General features: G+C 43.6%; 1 long non-coding RNA gene across 2 annotated transcripts in view; it reads right to left on the bottom strand.

Annotated features, from left to right (window-relative positions):
• LOC137446838 (uncharacterized) overlaps positions 1-23,621 on the bottom strand; it is a 35,035-nt gene extending 11,414 nt beyond the window's left edge. For both annotated transcript variants that reach the window (XR_010988733.1, XR_010988734.1), the window contains exons 1-3: positions 23,515-23,621; positions 18,028-18,219; positions 8,692-8,785 (exon numbers count right to left, since the gene is read on the bottom strand). This is a non-coding gene — a long non-coding RNA (uncharacterized lncRNA). The remainder of the gene's footprint in view (positions 1-8,691; positions 8,786-18,027; positions 18,220-23,514) is intronic.
• Between the last annotated feature and the right edge of the window lie 3,504 nt (positions 23,622-27,125).

The raw sequence follows: 27,125 nt of genomic DNA, 5'->3' as shown, positions 1-27,125 counted from the left end.
AGGAGAGGAGAGGTTCGGAGAGGAGAGGTTCGGAGAGGAGAGGTTCGGAGAGGAGAGGAGAGGAGAGGAGAGGAGAGGAGAGGAGAGGAGAGGAGAGGAGAGGAGAGGAGAGGAGAGGAGAGGAGAGGAGAGGAGAGGAGAGGAGAGGAGAGGAGAGGAGAGGAGAGGAGAGGAGAGGAGAGGAGAGGAGAGGTTCGGAGAGGAGAGGTTCGGAGAGGAGAGGAGAGGAGAGGAGGAAAGAAAGAAAAAGGAAGGCAGGCAGGCAGGCAGGCCTCTGTTAAAAGAAAAACATTATACTACTTTAGTTTCTGCCAGTAACATTCAGATCAATTCAGTTCTGTTCACAAGTTGAAAAAATGATGCATTTGCCAGTTCATTTGCTAGTGGGATCAGTCTCTTTTCAGTGGTACCCAGTGACAGGATAAGGGGCAGTAGGCACAAACTGGAACCCAGAAGGTTCCATCTGAACATGAAGAAAAACTTCTTTGCTGTGAGGGTACGACAGCCCTTGGAACAGGCTGCCCAGACAGGTTGTGGCGTCTCTTTCTCTGGAGAGATTCCAAACCCACCTGGGCAATGTTATCCTGGGCAACGTTATCCTGGGCAACCTGCTCTGGATGACCTTGCTTTAGGCAGGCAGGCTCAATTAGATGATCCCCAGAGGTTCCTTCCAAACCCCACCATGCTGGGATTCTATGATGGAAGGATCCTATCCTGAGGCAGCAGAGAGAGGGAGCCACAGGGGGATAATTCTGTTTTACAGCATCAAAGTTTGGAAAGACATTTCTGTCCTACATGGTGCTGGAAACAAAACTTCTCAAACCCTTTACCAGAGTTGGAATTAGTTCACCCCCAGCAGGCATGAGACAGCTCTCCTGACTACTCCCCCCAGCACAGCTCCTCCTCATTTGGTGCCAGCAGGAATCCCCACTCACTGCCATCTTCAACTGACAGGATGAGATGAAATGACACTTGGCTCAACATCTGCTTGCCCAATCATGCCTCTTCTGCTGCTTCCTTTCCTCTCACCAAGAGCAAACCCTGGGTAGCACTGAGCCTGGTCTACCAGTTGGTAACACTTGATGCACTGAACTCAACTCTTCGCTCCCAGCTCTATTGACTCCTCATAGGCGAGTAGTAAAACATGTTTTTGTCAGTAAGCTCCACTCCTGTGACTCAGACATTGACACACAGGGTGCAGTTACACCGTGTGTACAGTAACATGGTGCCATATTTAGAGTTTCTAACCATAACCACACTTGCAAAAACTGCATTAGATCAGCAGCCAGTTTCCCGGACTCCCACTCCTTGTTTCTGACTTCAGGAATTCAGATTATTTGTCTTGTACCAAATAAAGTTGCTTAAGAGATAAAACAGTAAGAAGAAAAAAACGGGGGGGGGGGGGGCTATCAACAATTACTTTTAATCTGCTCTGGCTTGAATAGATAATGCTTAGAGTGGAAAACAGCAGAGAGTTTATATACACACACACACACATATGTATATATATGCTGCAAATTGAAACCTAACATGAAAACAAATCTCTTTTCCCCTTTATTTTTAAAATTGTAAGGTTTTGCTTAGCAGCACACACATCATTTGCAGAAGTGCTGGCAAATCCTTATCAATTACATTTGCCCTCACTAGGCTGCCTGTGAATATCGGCAAAGACCAAGCAAAAGATCCCCAGAGGAAAGTGTTTGAGTTCAGCCCTGTGTGGCTGCTGCTGTTTACTGCAGGTAGCCATCAGGAGGGAATGCTTCAGCTGTCTTATTGTAAGATTTGTTTCCATAAAGAGCAGGTTTGATGCAGTGTAAAGGCTCTCTATTTTCTTCTTTTTTTTTAAATGACAAGCCAGATATTGCTGGTAGGATGAAGAAATCTGAGAGACTACCACCACCAGACAGGATGTTTTGGGATTAGAGAGGATCAGAAGCTCATGCTTTCATTGCAGAAGAGACTGTTCAGGAGTGAGGCCAGCCAAGATCAAAGATACCTGTCCTGGGAAAGGAAAGGCAGATAAACATCGTGAGTTAGAGAAGGTGTCGAGCGCAGGAGAAGGGGATCCGGGACATATCAGATAACCCTGACCCAGGTCCCAAAACATCTATTACCTTGGGAGGAAAAGGAGACCCACACAGGTGTATTTATTATTTTGTCTACACTTGTTTCTTTCCCATGCTGTTTCAGAGAGAATCATTTTAGTACCGTAGGCAACACCTGCACACAGCTGCGCCCAGGAGATTACAGAGGGAGCACCCGCAGGGCTGGGAGCCTAAGAAAAAGTGTGGACTTCAAGTCCAAAAGGTCACAGCTGGTCCTGTGGTTTTAGGGCAGCTGTACCACAGCACTTTACTGCCTCGAGTACACTACCAGACACCAAGGGCAAAGCGGATGAGACTTGGCACAGCAGCTGGGGGATGTCCAGTGTCTGGGAGAGCTGCTCTGAAGAGTGGGAACTGAAGCTTTTCCACTCACTCATCCACCTCTGTGCTCAGCTGGTACAGTTCTGGCACATCCCAGTCAGTATGGCTGTGGTGAATTCTGCACAGCAGAAATGAATTTAACCCACTCTGAAGGCAAAATTGGGTTGGGAAATTGTTCAGCATATTTTATTCTTTAGCCATTCTTTTAATGCATATGTACTGCTCTGGTGACTGTGTGGTGGTGTTTGCTTTTCAGTCCTTTGACTAGAAAGAAAGCAAAGGGAAACAGTAAAAATGATCACAAAAAGGAATCAGCTGTTGCCTTATTCAGATTAGTTTGAGTGCTGAACTTTGAAGAGCCGTCTTGTCTCCACAACACCAACAGGTGGTTCTGAGCTGGTTCTTTTTGATCCATCATCAGGGCAGGGGAAAGACTCTGTCCAGTTATCCAAAATACAAGTGAGACTAAAAAATGAAATCAGACCTGTAAGAATGAAGGCACTTGTTTGGTTTATTCTAATAAAGGTTATTCACTTACTGATAATAATGGACCCCAGGAAGTCCTCTATGTGGGATCCTTCTCCCTGGAACCCTCTTCTCCATGGCAAAAAGCTCAGACTCACTAATCACCTCCCCAGAGGCTGGCAGCTCTGGGAGAGGGGCCTGGCTGGCTCTGCTCTCACTGTTTATTTTCTGGGAAGTCAGGCTTGGTCAAGTGGAATGGATTTTGTGTTCATTTAAAGAAAGTTTATATTTGACTATGGTAGGACTGGGGAGGAGGTGACTGATAGGAAGAGGAGGGAAGGATGAGAGATCTTGTGGGGCTGCTCCCACAACACCACAAGTGGTGCCATTACCAGGGCAGCAGGAAGATGAAGCAAAACACCAAAATCAAACACCCTTTTGTTTTGTTTTGTTTTCACAGTTCAGAGATTACTCTAAATCTAAACCCAGCTCTTGCTCTGCAGCTGACCTTGTAGCCCATGAAAAAATGTAAACTAAATCTGCTGTTTTAAAGATCACCTTCTTAACTTCACAGCACAACCTGACTCATAGCAATGATCTCCATTTGCTGCCCATGTCTTGGGGTTCTCAAAGTCTCATCAGCCACTGCTGCCCTGCAAGAGAAAGTAAAGTGATGCTTTCTTCAAGCATTTATTGGAGCCATTCTGGTGGGACAAGGCAGAGAAGTGGAAGTGGAAGAAGAAGCTGAATCAGCCTGGACTCTCATGTCAGGATGGCATAGCTACATAAAGAACTTCACATCGTTTTGGGATGTACCCTTCCAGCAAGACAATGGAGAGAGTGGATGCAAAGCAGTGGATTTGCATCTTCTGCAGGCACGACATGATTCCCTCCCCAGAACTGTGCCAAGGGAGTGTAAGCAATCCTGCCTTGGCTGCACACAGAGGAAGCAGTAAATGGAGATGCTCTGTACAGACCCTGCCTTCCCCCATGCGGTGTAAACCAAAACCAGTTCCTGCAGTTCTGTGCAATAATATAGAAAGCACGCTGTCTCCTTCTCCCATCTGTCTCCTGTGGGTATAGATTCCTGGTCTCTGAGGAAACCAAGAATGACATCCTTCCAGATTTATAATCACAGGGATTGATGACATACAGTGTTGTTGTTGTTAGGTGCTTCGGAGTGGAAGGGGGAAATAAATAAATAAACTACATGGGCGTTGCCCCTGGGAAACACAAGAAAAAAAATCTGATCTCAATCAACCAACCACATTTACTACTTTGCATCCATGGCCAGGCTGGCCTTCAATCTTTTCAATACTTCTTAGGGGCATCCATCTTCCTTAACACAGCGTCCCTGATTTCAAAAGCCAGACACAAATTAATTCCGGGAATCCTACGGTGGGGAGACATTAAAGCCCATTTAGAGGTTTCTGTGGAAGCCTCTCTCCAGGCTCATTTCAGTCAGCTCAGCCTCATGGCATAGCAGGCTGGAGCCAGCCTGAAGGAGCAGGAGGTTATAGGTCTGTGGCAGACTGCAGGGACATGCTGGCTGGGCTTGTGCAACAACCAAGGGGTTTGGTTTCTGTGGTGGGTTGTCAGTGGTCTGTACGTGGGAGGAAGGGACTGGGCAGCACCCTGCTTCAGACAACTACATTAAACATTTCTTGCCATTTCCTTTTTATTTCCTTCAGTCTTATTTAAGGCTTTAAGTTTCACAGGTTTCATTTCCAGATATCAAGTGCCTTCAAGATTTCCTGTACAGCTCTCCTAGGCTAGGAAAAACAAGGGTGGGTTAAAAAAAAATAAGAGGAGGGAGAACTGAGCCACAGTGTTCAAAAGAAAATTGTCTAACACATCTCCTGGGCTCTGACGAGGCCCCGTCCCTGGAGGTGTTTAAGACCAGCCTGGATGAGGCTCTGGCCAGCCTGATCTAGTGTGGGGTGTCCCTGCCCATGGCAGGGGGGTTGGAACTAGCTGATCCTTGTGGTCCCTTCCAACCCTGAATGATACTATGATACTATGATACTATGAAGCAAGGAGGAGACTTCCTGCTGCAGGTTTAGGTGTTTCAGTTATGCCTCTGGGTTAGGTGTTAAGTAGCATTCCTCCTTCCAGCACGTAAACATTTATATTGCTAAGTGTCTCCCTGGTTCTGCTCTCTGATGGCTGTTGTAAGATGTGCCAAGGGCCGAGAGGATGAGGACAGGGCGCTGCCTCCTCACGCACCTGGCCTGCGGACAGCAGGGTCTGAGGGTTAGCTGTCAGCTGCAGCCCAGTCGCCCGGGTGCCCTCTTACGCGCTGGCTCAGGGCACAGCAGCACTTTTGCTCCTCTCCAGTTCATAAAGATAATGAATTTTGTCACTAGCTCCTCTTATTTTTATATTAATTTTGTGGGGGTTTTTATTTTTCCGGGTATTGTCGAAGCTTGCTTCAGACAGCCCACGGGCAAAAGAAACATTTCCTGAAGATACATTTCCTTCCTTTGTGCTTTAGAAAAGGAAGAACACCTTGTCCTAAGCGGATATACCGAAAGGTTTGGGTTGTTTCAGGGAACTGACCATCATCCAGAGTTAAGCTCGCCCCTCAGTTTGTGACCTACCTGCTATTTGGTAGAACAGAGAAGATCACTCAGTGCTGTATCCCCTCTGGAAGGACCAGAGCCATCCATACCCACCCCCTTCCTTCAAAATCCCTGCATGTGCAGCCTTTTTTACCTGAATCCACACCTACTTCTGCAGCTGAAGTTAGTGAGCATCTCCCACCTTCAGCAAAGGCCAACCCACACCCTCAGCCCTCCTTACTCTCCTGGCTGCTGGGATATGTTTGATCTAGCTGCTAATACCATGATTATATTGGGTTCTTTCCCTTTGAGGACTGGATGCTGAAGCCAAAGTGGTCAACCAGCACTCAGGGAAAATAACTAGTGATAAGAAGACAAGAATAAAAGTAGCTATATTGCAGCTGACATCCTCCTCACACAACAGCCAAGATCTTGGACAAAGAAGCCAAAAGTCTTTAGCTATTCAGATGATGAGAGAAACAAAGAACAGAATCTTTTCCAGCCATCTGGGGCAGCCACCCCAACCAAAGAGACAGCAGGGGAAAACTGGGAAAGGACCAGCTGTGTTCTGGGGGAGCTTGTTCTTACCAGCATTTGTACACCCCATCATTTATCATTCTGCAATACATGAATTTACAAAGTGAGAATGCAAATCCAGGGTGACATGCTGGTATTTTCAGTATGGACAACAACAGACTAACCACTTTTCATAGGTGAAGATAGACAAATGCATGTTATTCAGAACCCCTTGAGTGCCAGGGTTCAGACAGTTCATTTAGTCATTTTTAAAGGTCTATTAAAGTTTTTCTTTGTGTTGCTCAAATGACAAGACTTGTTGTTGCCTATTATATGGACCTATGGCTTGCTTTTGGCAAGCTACAGCTCAGTTTACAAACTATACCATGAGAACAAAGAGAGGAATCCATCTTGTTACACACTTGGGGATAAATGCTTTTTGGTCATAACACTCATGAGCTTCTATTAGAAAACTGCCTCACAGACAATGTCCATGAATACTTGAGAAGATAGGCTCAAAAGCAGTATTCCAGGGAACAGAAACTAAATGCAAAGGACCAGAACTTAAATTCCTTGAAAGGTCTATAAGATAAAAAAACAAACCAAAACAACCAAGCCACAACAGACACATTAATTATTTAACCAAACTCAGATGTCCATTAATGGCTACTTAGACAGCATTTGGGCAGGATATCCTATCTATGGTATCGCTATTGTATCCCTGCAACAGCACACTTTGTTTCAGTATGGTCATGAGCCATTTCTCCTGCTCCTGTCAATGAGGGTGAAGCTCTGCAGTTCCTCAGCTCATTATGAGGGGTCTCTTGCCATGCCCACTCTGAAAGCCAGCATGCAAACAGCTGAAGAGCAAACTGAAATCAACAACCCTAGAAGCTGTGGCAGATTTTATCTTCCCCCCCCCCCCCCCCCCCCCCTAAATCAGGGAAGCCTTATTTTACAGAAGTGTGGGATCTGATCCTCACCTCCATCAGCCAGCAAAGCCTTGTAACGTGATAAAGATCAGAATCTGGCCAATGAAAACAGAAAACTTTGGAGAAGTCATATTCAGTGCTCTTGGGTGCCGCCTGCAGGCTTTGAAACTGCAGTTTACAGATAATTATTCTAAATCAACACTGAACTTCAGGATTTGTGGAACAAACAGGAGACATTACACTAAAACTCCTAGAGAAATCAAAGACTGAAAATACAAGGGGTTTTTTTTGACTCATTGTGAGTGAACAGATGCCAAAGGGTGCATTCTTTTCTCCCAAGGAGTTTTTGTGATGATGCAAAACCAAAAAGTAAAATTTAATCACAGAATTGTCAGGGTTGGAAAGGACCTCAAGAATCATCTAGTTCCAACCCCCCCTGCCATGGGCAATGACACTTTCCATTAGACCAGGTTGCCTAGAGCCACATCCAGCCTGGCTTTAAAAACCTCCAGGGATGAGGCTTCCAGCACCTCTTTGGGCAGCCTGTTCCAGTGTCTCACCACCCTCATGGGGAAGAACTTCTTCCTAGCATCTAATGTAAATCTCCCCTCCTCTAGCCTGGATCCATTTCCCCTAGCCCTCTCACTACTTGACATCCTAAAAAGTCCCTCACTAGCTTTCTTGTACCCCTTTCAAATATTGGAAGGCCACAATAAGGTCTCCTCAGAGCCTCAGAACAACCCCAACTGTCTTAGCCTGTCCTCATAGGAAAGATGCTCCAGTCCTCTGATATCCTTGTGTCCAGAGGGCCATAAACTCACACCAATCAACCTAGCAGGAAACACACAGAGCATTTTTCCCAGATGCCATTCTCTAACACAGCACTGTGCTTTGATGAAGCCTCACAGACTTTTAGGCACATATATACCTTTGAGGATCCACATCCCGTCCCCAAAAGGTAGACCACATGTGGAGATTTACAAAGTTGCTGCTAATTTCAAGCTCTCTTTTTTCCACTCATTTTTTTAATACTTCATACAGTCCAGAGGCTTTGGCCTCAGTGCCCACAGACAGCCTCATCAAAGGTGAGATAGCAGAGTAAGATGGCAAAGTGCCATCTTGAAGTATGAGCAAGCTCCAGTTGGAGCTACTTGCCCATGGCTAACAGCTCTACTGGAGGTCCAACATTATTTGTGCCTTCCTTAACCTCTTCGTTCTTTGCCTTTTTCATGAGGCCTCAAAACAGTTTCCCAAAAGGCTCTACATTTGTTCTGGCAGCCATCCATATTTTGCTTCCTTGCAGTCCTCTGGGCCTGAGGCTGCTGTTGTCTCCCCTTCTGCTCCTGGTCCTACCACTTCCTCCCCACGTCCCGTGCTTGAAGTACAACCCAACTCATAGTGACCCAGTTAAGCAAACACAGGTTATTTGTTTACAGAGCACATTACATACTTGAAGACACAGTCAAAAACAGTGTAAAGGGGATGTGGGGGCCTCCTAGGTTAAGTAAAAGTTGTTGCTGATACACAGCTCTCTTGGACAGCCTGAGCCCTGCTGTGGACATAGGATTTGCCCTGTGCATGCCCATCCATGGGACTGGGGAGAAAAGAAGCACCTTCCACACCCTAACCATGCCCTGACCCACTGAGGATGAAGGAGGGCAGTAGACTAGGTGACCAAGTCCTCTGTAGAGGTGTATGGTCCATTTTCAGCTTAGAAGGAGATGATATGTGGAAGGTAAAACAGAAATAGAAGGATTTAAAACAATTCAAACAGCAGAAAAAGTAACTTACCTCTTGTGATGATCTCAGCCCCAGTGCTGGCTCCTGGATGTATTGACCTCTGACACTGACAGTTATTAAAACGTAGCTTTCCAAATCCTGCTTTCTGCATAAAGAAAGAAGAAGGTTGCTCAGCCTCCCATCCCTGGGAAATGCAGACTCCTTTCTCTGAAGAACAGAACACTTTTCCAAGATATCTCCATAATGCTTTTCAAGGTTTTAGCAACATGATTCAAACATAAGACACTGACTTGGGTTTAGTATTAAGAAAAACCTAAGGAAGACGAATAGAATAGAATAGAATAGAATAGAATAGAATAGAATAGAATAGAATAGAATAGAATAGAATAGACCAGACCAGACCAGACCAGACCAGACCAGACCAGACCAGGTTGGAAGAGACCTTCAAGATCATTGCATCCAACTCATCATCCAACACCACCTAATTAACTAAACCATGCAACCAAGCACCTTATCAAGTCTCCTCCTAAACACCTCCAGTGATGGTGACTCCACCACCTCCCTGGGCAGCACATTCCAATGGCCAATCTCTCTTTCTGTGAAGAATTTCTTACTAACCTCCAGCCTAAACCTCCCCTGGTGCAGCTTGAGACTGTGTCCTCTTGTTCTGATTCTGGTTGCCTAAACTGAGGGGCCCAGAACTGGACACAGGACTCAAGGTGTGGCCTAACCAGTGCTGAGTGCAGGGCAGAATGACCTCCCTACTCCTGCTGGCCACACTATTCCTGATACAGGCCAGGATGCTGTTGGCCTTCTTGGCCACCTGGGCACACTGCTGGCTCATGTTCAGCTGCTATCAACCAGTACCCCCAGGTCCCTTTCTGTCTGGCCGCTCTTCAGCCACTCTGATCCCAGCTTGTAGCCCTGCATGGGGTTGTTGTGGCCAATGTGTAGAACCTGGCACTTAGATGTGTTAAATGTCATGCCCTTGGACTCTGCCCATCTGTCCAGCCTGTCAAGGTCCCTCTACAGAGATCTTCTACCCCCAGCTTGGTGTCACCTGCAAATTTACTGATGCTGGACTCAATCCCCTGGTCCAGATCATCAATAAAGATACTGCTTATTATATGCATAAATACAGAAGCAAAGGACCAAAAGGAGGGAAGTAGAGGAAAAATCAACTGGAAATACAGACCTGTTAAGTCTGTAATAAGACTGTTTTCATTTGCAATCTTTCCTCCCCCCCACTAAATAAACTGAAGGCTTTTCCCAGCCTCAGAATTTTTCATGGGAATTGCTGTATTGTCCACACAACTATATTCATCTGACAAAAATTGTGCTTCAAGAACATATTTGAACCATCACTCACAAAATACAGTCTTTTCTCCTTTTCAGTGATTTCTCTCATATGTCAAGTCTCTACCAGGAGTTCAAGGCCCTTGTCTTTGAAAAAGAGAGGGGAATGAGACAGAAGTGAGAGCAAGGACTGAAAGCAGGGGTGAAGCAAAAGAGAGGAGACAGAAACAGCCCTGACACAGCAGAATTTGTAACAGTTCAATGTCCTGTTGAAAATCTCCAGTGAGAACCATAGAAATCCATCAGTGTCCTGAGTGCCTGGTCACTGGAGGTTCCTACAGCACCACAGGAGTCATCATTTGGAACGGGAGCCAGCTGGCAGGACAGCCAGGGCTGCAGAGCCAAGCTCCACAAATGCAGCACCAGGCACTTCACATGTCCAGGAAATGCAAGGGGATGGCTGCACTTATGCACTGCCATGGGGAGGAGAGAGGAAAGAGGGTAAGAGATGGCTGTCTGACTCCTGGCATTTAGCTTTTAAATTTTAACAGGGGCCTCAGTGATATTTTGGTTTTCATTTAGACTGAAGCTTCTCTCCCTGAGGCTGGCTGCTTCTTCCCCTAGAGACCAAAATGCCAGCCAAACCTTTCTAAATTATTACTGCTCCTCTTGTTAGGAGATTTTACTTCTGCAGGAGGAAGAACAAGATCCAAAAGGGATGCAGGGAAAGTATTGTGACTGCTTTTTTCCTCTTACGGATAAACTGACATCTGAATATGAACCTGTGAGAATATACAGGAGCAGAGAACATGGGCTAAAAGTCTACATCCTTTGGGAACACTTTTTTCATCCTGAGGACCCCACTATCATCTATGCCACCAGTAACACTAATGCCACTGGAGAACGACAAGCACATAGTGAGTTAAGGATAGCCAAAACACCAAGGAAACAAAATCCAAGGGACTGAGCAATGTTAAGAACTCCAACAGTTTCTTTCACCAGCAAAGCTCACAAAACAAATACACAACATATAAATTCTCCTATGCTGCTGCTACCCTGAACTATGTAGCAGTAGCCCTCAGAAAATAAGAGTAAGGCAGTTAATAGAGACCTCCCCACCTCTGAAGCGCAGGCATCGACTAAGTGGTGCCCAGAAGGCAGTTGAGTAGTATCACTGTGTGACAGACCAGGAAGTGAGTGATCTGTCTGTGGGAAACTACAGGTGATATTTTGAACAGGAAGTTGCTTAGAGAGGGAAAACAATTCAAAAGTATTGGCATTTAGAGCAAACCGTGCAAGTGCTGCCTTTTTTGTGTGTACAGCTTGTTCACGACTGCTTCCACTCTGCATTCTTCCATAGGTACAACAGAAGTCTGACAAAGTGGAGTTAACACTCGAGCATAGGATCATCAGTACCATTGCACCTCTGCAGATAAGTGCAGATCACCTGGTGCTTGCTCCACCTGCACCCCAACCTGCACCCCAACCAGTCTCAAGCACTGTTGCTGCATTAGCATGGCACATTCCCTGAACTGTTAAGCCCAGAGCCCTCAAAAAGGCCTGTTAGAACAGGTGCAGTGCCATTGCACAGATTATGTGGAACCCAAAATGTGGCTGGCTTGTAACAAAACCAGCTCAGCCTACCAGAACTGCAGAGATGTGGCTCTAATCACCCAGCCAGACACAACTGTACATTCAAACAAAGGTGGCATCTTCTCAGGCTGCCTGTAAAGAACACATTGCTTTCTAAAATGGTTTCTGTACACAGTTCTGACAGAATCATAAAATCATAGACTGGTATGGGTTGGAAGGGACCTTCAAGATCATCTAGTCCACCTACCAGTGAGCAGCAACACCTTCCACTAGACCAGGTTCCCCAAAGCCCCATCCAAACTGGCCTTGAACACTTCCAGGGAGGGGGCATCCACAGCTCCTCGGGGCAACTTGTTCCACTGTCTCACAATACTCACAGTAAAAAATTTCTTCTTAATATCTAATTTAAATCTTCCCTCTCTCAGTTAAAACCATCACCCCTTACCCTATCAGTACACTCCCTGATGAAGAGTCCCTCCCCTGTTTCTGTGTAGGACCCTATTAAGTACTGGAAGGCCACAAAAACATCTCCCTGGAATGGCTTAGGGTCTGAATCTCACAGAATGCAGCCCTCAATATTCTGCAGACACCAGCCTCTCTCTGTGCCCTGACATGTTCCTGTAATGTCAGTGGCAAATCTCCCTTTTGCTTCAGCTTGTTATGGATTTGGTCAAGTCTGGTCTTGTTTCTTTTGAAGTCAGCAGAAAAAAAAATCTAGTGGGGGAGAGGATAAAATCTATTTCTCAGTCTCTAGCTTCTTTTAAATGCCACATTATCCTCATGCAATGCCACCTGAAGTCCTCCATTCTGACTGGTCCCATTCCTTCAGCCACTTGGTTTTATTGTCTGGAGTTTGTATCCTGGAGTCTCAACAGCAGCAAAAGCAACTGCCAACATCCTGGGAATATCTGCCTTGGAATCTCAACTACTGTGCGAAGCCACTGCTCTCCAGTTTGAGATTTGTGTTTGCAAAGGAAATCTGTCCAACAACAACACTGAGAAAGGGAAAAAAAAAGGAAAGGGAAAAAAAAAAAGAAAAGGAGGAAAAAAGGCTTTATGTAAGAGAATTAACAGAGCTGTTGCAATAGTAATGTGAAGTTAACAGGCAACTTTTCCTCCTCCTTTTCTGCCCCCACCCCAACCTCCTCCTCTAACAGCAGTTTCATTTGTTTTTGTTTCCAAGCTTCTTTTACTGGCCACTCACACAGCCCTGCTCCCTTTGTCTAATTTGGATCTCGAGCTTCCATGCAACCAACTCTTGCTGTAACTGTAAATCTTTTTATGGCCCTTCTACCTCTGAACTGTAAAAGCAATGCTGCTGTAAGCCGCCTAAATGGGTTGTAAATCCACTTAGTGCACTGAATGAGGAAAAAAAGTTTTTAAGGGAAAGAAGGGAGAAAAAAAAAGAAGGCAGACTAAGGTGGCTGGAGGGACAGAGGGGGAAAAAAAACACAACAACCCAAGAATGTATTTGCTAAATGGAACCAAAATAACAGGAGTCAAAGGGAAAATATGAACAGGGGGAGAAAGGATGAAATGATGCATCTGGGTGGTAAAAACAATCTTCTTCTGAAGGGCTGCTCAGGTTATTAACTCTCAGTGATTTATAAGAAGATGTTGGTTGCTCTTCACTCCTGTTGGCATCAGTAGGAACTAGTAGCACAGAGAGACAATCTGAGACTGCTCATAACTAATAGACTCACTTTTTGTTTTCCACTGGGTGGTCCAGGGACTGGTATCTGGCTCTAATTCTAACTCTTCTGCACTGCCCAACTTGAAGGCTTAATTGTGGTTCCTTAGCTAAGTTTATTCACCTGTAAATGGGAGATAAAGATATTCCCCTTGTTTGTGACATTTTTTTGAGAGCTGCTTAAATACCACCAGGGAAGGGGGGGGGGGGGGGGGCAGAACTGATTCCTGTGGCAGTCAATAGCAATGGTTTAATTTATTTCTGTAGAAATGAAGCTAGCCCCAAATGGGCAAGTTTTGTCTATGCAATTTATTGCATCTATCACCATGGCATCAGAGCTCTCAGAGTAGTATCCAAATTCCACAGAATTCACTGAGTGTCTTTCCACAGCTTCCAGAAAGTTTTGGATTTGACCCCAAAGTCACAAAAAAACCTGAGGAATATGTCAAAAGAATGTAAGTGGGTGTGAGTTGAAATTGAGGAGTTTGGAGACTGGAGTATGCAGAACAGTAGCTATTTAAGGACAAGTTTGCTACCGAGTGTTCCCTTTTAATAGGGTTATATAAATACATTCCTGTCTCAATATATGTGGAAAAACAGGCAGTGAGGTGAGACTCTATTGCTTTATTTCTTATGGGAAATATTGTGCATAGCTAAACCACTTCTTTCCCTTTCCTCACCCACCACCCACAGTCCCTGGAAGCCTTCAGCAGCTGTGTACAGTGTGAAGAGGCACATCCAGGAGCACTGCGAGAGTTAAGAAGTTCACAGCCCTGCTTTCATAACAAAGCTCCTGTTTTCACTTCACTTTAAAGACTTGATCAGAGTTTTGCCACTCAGCATGTCAGAATGGTAGGGGAGACAGGTTATACATTATTATTACTATTATTATTAATTAGCATTATCATAATCATAATTATTATTATAATTTTGTTGCTCTGATCCTTGCAAGGAAAAGAGAAGGGAAAAAAGAGAAGGGCAACAAGGCTGGTGAGTGGCCTTGAGCACAAGCCCTATGAGGAAAGGCTGAGGGAGCTGGGATTGTTTAGCCTGGAGAAGAGGAGGCTCAGGGGAGACCTCATTGTCCTCTACAACTACCTGAAAGGTGGTTGTGGCCAGGAGGGCATCGATCTCTTCTCTCTAGCAACCAGCACCAGAACAAGGGGACACAGTCTCAAGTCGCACCAGGGGAAGTTTAGACTCAAGGTGAAGATAAAGTTCTTCACAGAGAGAGTCATTTGTCATTAGAATGTGCTGCCCAGGGAGGTGGTGGAGTCACCGTCCCTGGAGATGTTCAAGAGGGGATTGGACGTGGCACTTGGTGCCATGGTCTAGCCATGAGGTCTGTGGTGACAGGTTGGACTCGATCTTTGAGGTCTCTTCCAACCTTGGTGATACTGTGATACTGTGATAAAAGAGGCCCTTGCTTGGCTCTCAGAAAAGTCCAAATGAATTTCAGTACAGCTCTCTTGGGCCAGATGTGTCTCAGCAGAGGGTGACTGCCAGAGTGGACACCAAGTGGCATCTCAGTCACCATCCTCAGGAAAAAAAAGTCTGCAGTCAAAGAGGACTGAGCAGTGTTTGTTTTCCTCTCTGATTCCACCAGTACCACACATGCAGTGCACTGACCAATAGCTCAGGTCAGGAGATGCTGATACTGTAACTTAAAAGAATCTTATTAAACTGATGGAAATCCTTGAGCATGAAAAGTGGAGTCTGCACCTGGATAGCCATTATATTTCAAAGGAAATCCATCTGCACATCACTGGCAAGAACAATACAAGGGCTGGAATATTTCATATGGCGAGGCTTCCAAAAAGCTGTTTTCACTCTGTCAGGTCAGTAAACTACACAGATTTTGCAAGATTATCTCAATTATAGGTTCCAACTGGAATACATGTTTTTATAAAACTTCCCTAAAAACCCTGGTGTGGATCCTTGGAGCAGCCAAACTCCCGCAAACTTCACCAAACTCCATGAAGCAATTATGACATAAGTAGCCATAAAGGTTTATAACTACCTTTAAAGTAAAGTGAAGCTTATTTGCAGTAACAATGTCAGAGCAATCTCCCTGCAGTGAGGGTTGAACACTTTCTGTTTGTATGTTCTGGAGAGTAGCACACAAATGTCATGGAGGCAGGACAGAGCAAAGATGGGGCAATCCTCTGGCCAAGTGAAAACCAGCTCCAGGATGAAAACTGTGTCTGTAGCTAGATTTGGCTTGTCTGTGTGCAAACACATTACAAAGAACACATAATAAAAGAAAGCCCATCAGAATTGGCTGCCAGGCTTTTTTAAAGACCTTTGGAATCCAACAACAGTCTTATGAGAAAGTCACATAGAGCTAGAGGAGATTGATTAGACTAGACTAGACAACTATAACTATAATAGACCAGACCAAGTTGGAAGACACCTTTGAGGTCATCGTGTGCAACTCATCATCCAACACCATCTAATCAACTAAACCATGGCACCAAAAGCCTCATCCAGTCTCCTCTTAAGCACCTCCAGTGATGGTGACTCCACCACCTCCATGAGCAGCCCATTCCAACAGGCAATCACTCTCTCTATGAAGAATTTCTTCCTAACATCCAGCCTAAACTTCCCCTGGCACAGCTTGAGACTGTGTCCTCTTGTTCTGGTGCTGGTTGCCCGGGAGAAGAGACCAACCCCCACCTGGCTACAGCCTCCCTTCAGGGAGTTGGAGAGAGCAATAAGGTCACCCCTGAGCCTTCTCTTCTCCAGCAACCAACATCTCCTTAGCTGCCAATTCTAGTGATTTTGTTAATCCCAGTGACCATGTCACAGATATCCAGATGCCCAACACTAATGGCCTCAGCCGTCAGGTGATTGTTCTCAATCTCAGCTTTACTTTAAGTTTCAGCTGGCACAATTGAAAGAAAAGGTATTAAAAGCAAACTATGAAAACTTGAAAGCAAGAAATTGGAAATCAGAGTAAGGAAACCCCTACAGAAATGCAGAAGACAGATTTTTAAATGTTATTAATTATTTCTTACCTATCTTGAATTCTTGGTGATCCTGCCTGGTGGCTAGAGCGGGCATTACTGGCTAGCTGAGAGCAGTGACCCTGAATGAAACCAGTGTAACAGAATTTGGCCATAATCTACATTTGCTTTAAACTTGTGCAACCTCTAGCATGGAACTAGGAAACAGTGACAGATTTAATTTACTTTTCACTTCTGATGCTCCTTGCATATTGTGGGGGATATGAACTTGGCAGGGAGTCTGCATGTATTAGCACGTATAACTTTATCAGGAATGTTTGGTCTTGCTGTTGAAGCCCAGATCTAGAACACAGGAATATGTCAGATGCAGGGTGTCATCTTCAAAAGCAAGCTTAGAAACCATGTCTATTTCTGTTTGAATGCTTCACAAGTAAACCAATTGCACCCAAAAAAAAAAGTTGAGAAAGCAGAAACAAGACACATCTCAAAAGATTCCTTTTACAACTCCATGTCATTATTTCCAAGGTTTGGAAAACCTGACTCATGATTTCTAAGCATTTGGAATTCAATACTGCTTCTAACTGCTCACCATTGTTTCCCAAGGTATGACCCAGAACAAAGGACAGACTTCTGTCTCCCTAACTAAAATTCAGAGAGCAGATTTATTGAAATAATTTGCAGAGTCATACTTCAGCAGCTTAGACTCAATAGCAGATGCTGGCACTTGGTCTCCTACCCACTCCTCCTGTGTGAAGAACACTGCAGGCATTGAAAGGCTGAACACCCCCAGGCAATGTGATGTATTTTCATAGAATCACCCAGGCTGCAAGGGACCTCTAAAGGTCATCTCTAGTCCAACCCCCCTGTGTAGAAGAGGGACATCCTCAAGTAGATCAGGTTGTCCAGAGGCTTGTCGAGCCTCACCTTGAATACCGGGTGACCTCATTGCTCTCTACAACTACCTGCAAGGTGGTTGTAGCCAGGAAGGGGTTGGTCTCTTCTCTCTAGCAACCAGCACCAGAACAAGGGGACACAATCTCAAGTTGCACCAGGGGAAGTTTAGGCTCAAAGTGAGGAGAAAGTTCTTCATGGAGAGAGTCATTTGTCATTGGAATGTGCTGCCCAGGGAGGTGGTGGAGTCACCATCCCTGGAGGTGTTCAAGAGGAGATTGGACGTGGCACTTAGTGCCATGGTTTAGTTATGAGGTCTGTGGTGACAGGTTGGACTCGATGATCTTTGAGGTCTCTTCCAACCTTAGTGATACTGTGATACCTCCAGAGATGGGGCCTCAACCACCTCTCTGGGCAACTTGTTTCAGTGCTCAACCACCCTCATTGTAAAGAACTCTTCCCTAACATCCAATCTAAATCTGCTCTTCTCTAATTTCAAACCATTGCCTATCACTGCAGGTCTTTGTACACAGTCCCTCTCCCGCCTTCTTGTATCCCCCTTCAGGTACTGGAAGGTCGCTATTAGGTCTCCCCAGAGTCTTCTCTTCTCCAGCTCCCTCAGCCTGTCCTTGTAGCAGAGGTGTTCCAGCCCCCTGATCCTTTTCACGGCCCTCCTCTGGACCTGCTCCATCAGGTCTGTGTCCTTCCTGCATTTTGGAAGATTCAGGTACAATTATTTGCTATGAACCATCCTGTGTGACCCTGGCTGACAGAGAGAAGCCCAGCCCCCTCAGGAGAATCACATACCAGGGATCTGGACCTTGACCACTTCTGCTTGAATTGCTGACCGTGAAATGAAGGAAGTAGCATTGTTAGCCACTAACACACATGTAATTAAGGAAACAGAGGCCAGAGCTTCATGCCACCACATAGAAGCTGGTATGGACTCACCTTAGGAGAGCTTGTGCATATGAAGAGCAAAATGTGGTACAGTGATACTGGCTGAGGAACTTGGACCAAAACAGGATGGAGAAGAGTTCTATGGCCTCTTACTCTCATGAGCTGGCTCCACTGAAGACCAGTTGGTTAAGTCACTTCTGTGTGTTGCAGCCCAGTGAGGGAGTAGCACTGCTGGAGAGAACACTGCAAGAGACATTGAAAATATTTCAATTTCTGAAGTTCCAAAAAGGTATTCAGCAGTGTTACTGTTCAAAAAAGATGTGGATGGAAATTTGTGCCTAGCTCTGAACTGCTTCTTCATTTCTGTTTGCTGTGCTTTGCTCTTGCCAATGTTTAGGATGAGAACAGCTTACTGTGGGGTCAGCCTCAATCTTTCTTTTTCATGTCAGTTTATTTTGGATCAGATTCCCAAATTCACATACATAAACTCCAGCTATTTACATCCATGCATAACCTACCCTTGTTATTAAAGAGAAACAGCCTCCCCCCAGCTTGAGGATAACCTGCTGTTAACAAACTCCTTCTCCTCTGAACCATAACCTTTGACTTGTCCTGTGGGAGGAGACGGGAGAAACACAATCAGGTGCAGAATGCCAATTCAGCCCTCAGGGGTGACAGCCAGCCAATTTCCAAGCAACCATTAAAAGGTCCATATGGAATTTCATGTTTAATATGGAGCAACAAGAAACAGGAAAACCCAATGGTGAGCACATGCCGTGTGTTACTCCTGCCTGTGAGCGCGGGATAGTGTCTGAACCCTTCCAGGTCCTCTCTTCTGTAGTGAGAGTGAGCTGTGGGGATCTTCAGCACACTTGGGGTGCTCTTAGATTTTATTATTATTATTTCAACTAAGAAACTAACTGCTTGGTCCATTTGAGGAGGGTATGGCTTTGAGACAGATGTGGAAATAACCTGAAAAGATGAGGGTCAGGCAGTGGAATGTTTCCAAGACTATATGAAACATTAACCAAGTGAAGGGAAAACATTTACTTTTCCATCTCATATTCCACAGCAAACTTGGATTTCTCAAGCTTATCTTCCTATCCCCATTACAACTGAAGACTAATTTTGTTTTCCTCTGTATTTTGCAGCAGACCAAATAAAAGTTCAAATCTAGAGGCTCCCTCTTCTCACCAAAAAGTTGTTTTCCTCACCGCTGGCATCAGCTCAGCAGGCAGGAAGCCACTATGCAAAGCCAGAGACACTGCTGGGCTATGGAGAACTGCTGCAGCCCAGAGACCTCTCAAAATGAAGATGAAATGAGGCTCAGTTGTGTGCAGCACATTGATAAGACTTTGGCCCCCATTTCAGCATGACCCAATAGGTTTAAATTGCTTCATTTCTCAGCCAGCCAAGAGCAAATGGGTGGTAGATGTGAAATGGCTGTTCACTGGAAATCACTCTTGATTGATTTAGCTTCTCCTCCTCGGTAGTGCATGGGCTCAGTATATGGCTTGGGCACATAAATTATCTAGAAAACACCTTTCATGGTTGTGTATTGTGTACATATAGGCTGTCACCCTATCAGAGGAGAAGCTTTTATGAAGTATTGGCTCTAGGAAACAGAAATGATCATTTTTAGTTGCTCAACAAAAATGAAGTCACATTCCAATGTAACAATTTCATGTTAGAATAAAGGAAAACCAGGCAACTTTGATCACTTCTTGGTTACACAACAAACAAACAAACAAAACCGCCCACAACAACAGAACCAAACCAAACCAAACCACCACCAAAAGACAAAAACAAAACCAGAAAATGCTGGCTATGAAAACAAGCAAATTTTAAAGAGTTTTTTCCATTTGTATATCTATTTTAAACTAATAAAGGCTGTGACATTAAAAAAAAACATCAGTTCTCATTAACAAGATTTCAACAGTTTGGGGTTTTCTTTGGCCTTTTTGAAAGGAGATACAAGGATATTGCACTTTAACATGCTTACAGGGGAAAAAAAATCCTCCTAGCACTGTTACATTGTGACTTCTAGGGGATGATGAAGATATTGGAGAAGTATTCATAAGATTCATTTGGGTGATTTGTAAGCTTTCTTGTGTCCAGAACGAGGACTCATTTCAGGTTGTAACACTCTTGGTTTCTTCCCACAGGGGGATGAGTAACAGTCACTTGAACCTAGATAAACCAGCAGATTAAAATTGGAGAATAAAACTTTGAGACCAGAGGTGATTTTGTCTTGGGTTTGTGCAGCACATGGCAGCAGGGTCCTGTCTCTGGGCTGCATTTCCCAAGGGACATGGCACTGGGTGTTGTATGGACAGCCAACAGCAGAAACTGGTCAAGGACTAGAGTCTCATTGCCAGGCTGGCTGGAATACAAAGGAAGGCTGTGAGAAAAAGGTGGAAGGGATTTTGCAGGCCTGTTGCTTAATATTCATTAAGATTAAGTTTCAGCTCATGTAACTTTGGTAAGAATTTTCAGACTCATTATCTGAGCATCCCAGTTTTACAGACACTAACAGACCACCTAGCTCTAAGTGATACATCTCAAAGTTATTTTCCATCCTTATGCTCAAAACTCTGAAACTATCCCATTGGGAAGACAACTTTTTCTCCTTATCCAAGCCAGCTCCTGCTAAAGGCAATGGAGATTTTCTCTTTTTTCCCTTTTTCTGTCCCCCAAGGTCAGAGTAAGTTTATAAAATTCAGGCCTCATTGAATATTTTAATGTTCCTTCAGTTCTGAAATCTGCTGTGCTTGTCCTGTTACTGTAAGGTAAACAGTGAGTAACTGCTGACTGCAGAAACCCTGGTGAAAGCAACCATCACAACAAACATCTGCTAATTAATACTTTCTAGCAAAATCCCACAGTTCACATCAGTTTGGTGAAAGAAGAAAGGAAATTCATCTGTTTTAACCATAATATATTACTTGCCCAATGCAATAAAAACTCTTGCAGCATAAAGACCATCCTAATAAAAGCACTGCCAGAAATCCCTACCAGCCTTGCCGGATCCCAGTCGCCGCCTCCCCAGTTTTCCCAGCCACAGCTCTGCACGCAGCAAAGCACACCTGCCATAAATCTCAAAGCATTACCGGCTTTCAGCAAAAACTGGTCACATTAGGGCGGGGGGGATGATGTATGGGGATGTCACCAACTCCCTCTTCGCACACACGTACCCCTTCCCCCTGTTGCAAGCATTTTTAATCGGCTCAAGTGACTCGGCTGTTAAACATCTCCCGGCCATCAAGCAGAATGACAGCGGGACAGCGACTGCGCTCCCCCTCGGCCGGCAGCCAGCGGTCGGAGGCTGATGTTGATGGGAGGGTGGAGGAAGGAGACAGGAGCTGGGCATAATTAATGGGACAATTGAATGGGTTATGCCTCCCTGATTTCAATTAACCCCTGAACTTTGCTGTGACAAGATCTCATGTTTACCAACTAACTTCAGCTAAAAGCAGATGTTGTAACTGGTTAATCCCAGATCTCAACTGGGATAGTTGGGATTCGGTGATAGTCTCTTTTCAGGTCACTTAGTGCTCACTGGAAAAAAGAATAAGATTTGAGACTTCTTTAATACCATTATTGGGTTGAAATGGGGGGTCTAGTCATTGTGTAGGAGCTGGGGTCTGATTCTCTTCCCATTTCAACTCAGCTTCAGAATTCATCAATGGGAGGAAAATGAAGTGTCTTTTGAAAGAGACATTAATGACACGAAGGACATAGAAATTCAAAGCTTGCAAAACAGATCAGTATACACAGCAAGATAAATCCAACAATCTTTGTTCAGGAAAGACTGAGATAAGCCCAGAGCTGACATCAGAACATAAACCAATCTAGCTATGTTAAGAATAGTATTTCAAGATTTATTCATATATTTTAAAGAGAGGACTTTTTAGTTTAAAAAATCAGAGCAGGGTTTTATAGATTGAGCAGAAGAGGTTCTTTCAAAACCCTTTACAGGCTACAAAGATTTTGAGCTTGCAATAAAGCTACAACTGAAAATTAAAATTGATCAAAAGAAGGCAAATTTAAAAAGAAAGGAAAAAAGAAAGAAAGAAAGAAAATATCTTTTGAATTCTTCTACCTTTTGCAATCAGGAACTAGAGAGGGAAATGTTGGGTTTTGTCAGCCTGTGTTTTCAATGCAACTCTTTGATTTCAAAAGTTGACCCTCTCTGGTTAGTGGAAATGGATTCAATTCTGCTATCATTGCCACAATGGCTAAAGAGGATAAACTGTTATCACTTTCCATATTGCCTTAAATGAATTTGTTCCTAATCTTTAAGCAGCTATAAATGAGAACCAGCTCTGAATTTATGATGGCAGATTGTGCATTCTCATGTAGCTGCAATTATAGCAGCAGGTATGAGAGACACTGAAGGCTGTTGAAGCAAAACCTAAAGCTATGGTGCAAAAAAAAGATTCTAAACATCAGAAAAAGGGGCAAGACTCATAACATTTTAAACAGATGTGCTACTCTATAAGTGATTTTAAGGCATCATGGAGACAAAAATCAGTGTTGATGATATGGATAATAAACCTCTCTTTACAAATGTATTAATAAAAATATCAGCTTAAGAAAGAAATGTAAAGAAAGATTATATATTCATTAAACAAGATCTACCCACTGAAAAGTGGAGACTGATGTCAGCCACTTTGTTGTGCAGTTCTTCAGAGTTTAAATAGCACAATCAGTCAAATTAATTGCAGGCCTGAACATTTTTTATTCATAACAGTAAATAACTATTCCTATTAAACAACTTCTTGTAATGTAAATCTCACAATCTAGGCTGATACTATGAAGTGTTTTTTTCTCATAATGGATATTTAAAGCATCTGCAGTGAATGAGGGCCAAAAGTCAAAGCTTCTTTAAAGCACAATAGCCCACTTTGCAATATGTAGGAAATTTCAGTAGATGGATTTAAGAAATTCCTGACAGACACCTGAAGACGCCCATGCTGCAGCAGACTTCAGAAATACCCTTTCATTTCTTACTTATTAGCAACCCTATCTAATAAAACCTAATGTCCCAGTAATAGAAGTACCTAGCTCTTCTCCCCTAATCAATAACATGCAGCAAAAGGCCCTTCTTCCAGCAGCAGCATAAATTCTCAGATATATGCAAATAGAGTTGCTAATGTTAATTGCCAGGGCTGATTGGTGATTAATTTTTTGATTATGATCAATCATTGTGCAGGAACCTTAATAAGACATTCAAGGCAATCTGCAAATTGGTAATGATTAGGTATCCCAACTGGTAACACATCCACAGCAAACGAGAGAACATCTCTGTGATTGAACATGTTCCTGTGAACAGAGGAATAAAAAGGGGAAGGACCAAAGCCTCTGGAGCCTGATGGGACCATGCCATCATGTGTAACAAGAAGCCCTTTTTTTGGCCATTTATATAAGATGAGTTATGGCATCCTCTAACACAGCTGACCACCTTCTCAGTGGCCTTCATATGGCAGGAAATAAAACGAATGCTTCATTTACATGACAATGCTTTGGGAACATTACCTCAATTCACAGCCTTCCAGCCCAGGAAAAGATGTGATTGATAGGAGCTCAGGATCCTGAGGAAAAAAACCTCTCTCAAGTCAGGAACATCCTTCAGAGTAGTCCTGCCAGACCTGCCGGAACACAGGTAAAGGCATGCTGTGATGGGAATTTCAGGCTGTGCAGATTTTAAAAGGGCCAAAGGAGAGGTTCATGTGATTTATTCCCCCCCCACACCCACCCAGAGCAGACCAGACAATAGCTTTAAATATCAAGCAATAAGTTAGAAGAAATGTTTTCCCTCTGTGACAATTGTTTGTACACTTTAGGGTGAATGTTCAGATGCTGTTGTAAATGCAGCTACTCAAAATATAACGTGATTGATAATATTTTCTTTAGAAATGAATTTTCTTGCAAACATAAACATCCTCATACAACGTTTTAAATCCAAACACTAACTATTGCTATGTACAAACCAGAAAGTACAAGTGACTGGAAGAGGACATGAAGTTTACCAAACAAGAAAAAACTGCAGCTCCCCAAATACCATCAGCTCACTGGGGTTGTGTCAGGGACTTTGTCCAGCTGTGTAGGGCTTCTGGACCGGGCAGCCATTTGCTTGCACACCCCAGTGTGGCATTTCCTCCACATACTCAAGCACTGGACAAAGTGTTCCACTTTCCTCAACACTCAAAATGCACAGGGAGATCTTGCCACTTGCTAGGAAGAGCTAAACAGTCATCGCCTGCTGTCAAAAATGAGTGACGTGCAGGGTGTGAAGAATGCAGAGGAAAATAAATTAAGAGCACATTGTGATCTCAGCACTGGCCTGTCATGTTCTACTAATATCCAAGCATTTCTTCATGGCCTAATTCTGATTTGCACAAAATATCCCCTTTTATATGTCAAGAAAGGTGTGTAAATGAGCTGGAATATAAATGAAACCAAATCCCCGAGGTCTACAGGCCTTTCAGTGTTGCCAAATGTACCATTTTATGACGAGGTCCAAGGTATTTGTTCTTTTATTTGACGAGCCTGCAGTTAGTACAGCAAAAGTAGCTCAACTTTTGCTTTTATTGTAAGGACAGAGTAGGATTAGCCCTCTGCTTTTGTGTCACATTTTCTGGAGAGAAGTTAGGTTTCAGCTGAATGCTGTTTTGCACAGGAAATATCTTCTTCCTGAATACATCATCTTTTCAACAAGAAACTGAAACGCGGTTTTCACAGAAACCTCCAGTTTTAAGTGTGAGCTTTTACACAAATAGGAAAATATTTTCTTTTTCTCCCAACAGTTTCAATAAGAACAAAAAACCCCAACCAACAACAACAAAAAAAAACAACCCAACAACCAAAAACCCAAACACCAAAAAACCACACACCCAAACCAAAAAAAGAACTCTTAAAGGAGTGGATGCTTGCTGGCTGTCCTATATAGAATTAGAATTGGAATTGGAATTAGAATTAGATTAGAATTAGAATTAGAATTAGAATTAGAATTACAATTACAATTACAATTACAATTACAATTACAATTACAATTAACCAGGTTGGAAAAGACCTTTGAGATCATCGAGTCCAACCTATCACCCAACACCATCTCACCAACTAAACCATGGCACCAAACGCCCCATCCAGTCTCTTCCTAAACACCTCCAGTGATAGTGACTCCACCACCTCCATGGGCAGCACATTCCAATGGCCAATCTCTCTTTCTATGAAAGACTTCTTCCTAACATCCAGCTTAAGCCTCCCCTGGCGTAGCTTGAGACTGTGTCCTCTTGTTCTGATGCTGGTTGCCTGGGAGAAGAGGCCAACCCCCACTTGCCTCCAAACTGCCTTCGGTTAGTTGTAGACAGCAATAAAGTCTGCCCTGAGCCTCCTCTTCTCCAGGCTAAAGCAACCCCAGCTCCCTTAGCCTCTTCTCACAGGGCTTGTGCTCCAAACCCCTCATCAGCTTTGTTGCCCTTAAACAAGCAATAGTAAACAAGCAATGCTTTAAAATGACAACTGTATACATGAGGGCTTTTGCTATAAAGTGGCTTTTAACTAGGGATTTTAAAAAGCCTAGCTTCATTCTTTGCTTAATCTCACTATTTTTTCAGCCATTCTCAAGGATTTTAAACACTTCTAGAGGGAATTTAGTGGCTGCAGCAAGCAGAGAGTGGCACAAGGAGCATGTACCAAACAGCTTTACCTTAGACAAAACCAGCCTGGCTCTTTTCTAGTTGTCCCACATCACGAACAACTCCTCTATTGTCAAGGGAGCAATTATTTTGATTAACTGATATATGTCTTCTTTTTTAGTAAACAAATTAGATCCATACTTTTTAGGTTAACATTCCATTATTTATTTATTTCTTCTTTTTTTTTTTTTTTTTAAAGTTCTGCATATTTTCTTAAAGCAAATAAATTAAGAAAGGTTTCGGTTGCCTTTGCAGCTGAGATTCCTCACTGCTCCCTTTATAAATCTCACTGAGGCAAACCCAAATGCTAACACGTTTCTTGGATTGGGTCTGTCATTCCTCTCCAGCTCCTCGCACTTTTACAATTCACAAGGTCATAAGTACAAAATGTGCTTGTTAACTTACACAAGAATAAAGCTGTCAGATGGGCTGAGGCCTCCTTGTGTACCCGTTTAGTGAAATATGATTATCCAAGCTGTAAAATGGATAAACCTATTAAATTAATAAATCTGCTGCCCTGTAGCCTACCACTGATGTCATTGCCTTACCTACAAGGCACCCCTTCTTAAATTAATACTTGATAAAGGGATAAATCTTTTGAAGGCACACACTCGAGCTTTGCATTGAAGAATTATCTTTTGTGTTACAAACTGTAAGTATTTTTTTACTGCAAGCGATGTGAGTGAGAGAAAATGTATTCCAGGCTAAAAAAGAGAAATCTTAGGAAAACATTATTACCCAGCTAACACTGTGGGCTGCTCCTTATCTGTACACAACTAATCACTTCCCTGTTTCTTTTCTTTATTCTAATGTGTGAGTGGATTTTAATGCTCATGAAAGTGAAGGATAATTAGTAGGGTAGTGGATAAAGTGGAAGGGCATTGCCTTATCAATCCCAGACTGGGTCAGCTACAAATGGGCAAAAGAAATTATGATTCACTTCTTTTGGCTGCTTTGATCTATTACTCTAAAGGTCCAGCAGTGAAGTTTCACATTAGGGGAGAGAGAAGGAAAAAGTCTTTCAAAGGGTTTGGCCTTCTTGACTTCACAGAAAGCCTTTAGCATGTTGCGTTTGCTAGAGTACAATATCACTGTGCCTCATTATTATTAATAATCTATTACACAGACATCCTCACAGAAACAAAAAGCCCTCTGCAAGGTACTCACCAAACACATGGCAAGATGAAATCTCTGCCCCATAAATCCTGCAGTCTAAAACATAAAAAATCAAAAAGTGGAAAGAAGCAGAGACTTACAAAAAGAGTTGCTTTAAGATCATGAGGCAAGGAAGCAGCCGAAATACGGGACAGCAAACAGTTTCCCCAGATCCACACCACTACCTACGGATAAACTACTTCAGTGATGTTAAAAAGGAGCCCAGAATAAAAATCTCAGCTCATCCAAAAGCATCCAACAGTGTGCTCAAAACCCAAAAGAGAATTTGTAAAA

This window comes from Melanerpes formicivorus, unplaced genomic scaffold (genome assembly GCF_026170545.1).
Source record: "Melanerpes formicivorus ecotype bairdi unplaced genomic scaffold, bMelFor1.0.p_v2 SCAF_19, whole genome shotgun sequence".
In the NCBI taxonomy this organism is placed as follows: Eukaryota; Metazoa; Chordata; class Aves; order Piciformes; family Picidae; genus Melanerpes; species Melanerpes formicivorus.
This window is presented reverse-complemented; position numbering and strand designations above follow the sequence as displayed.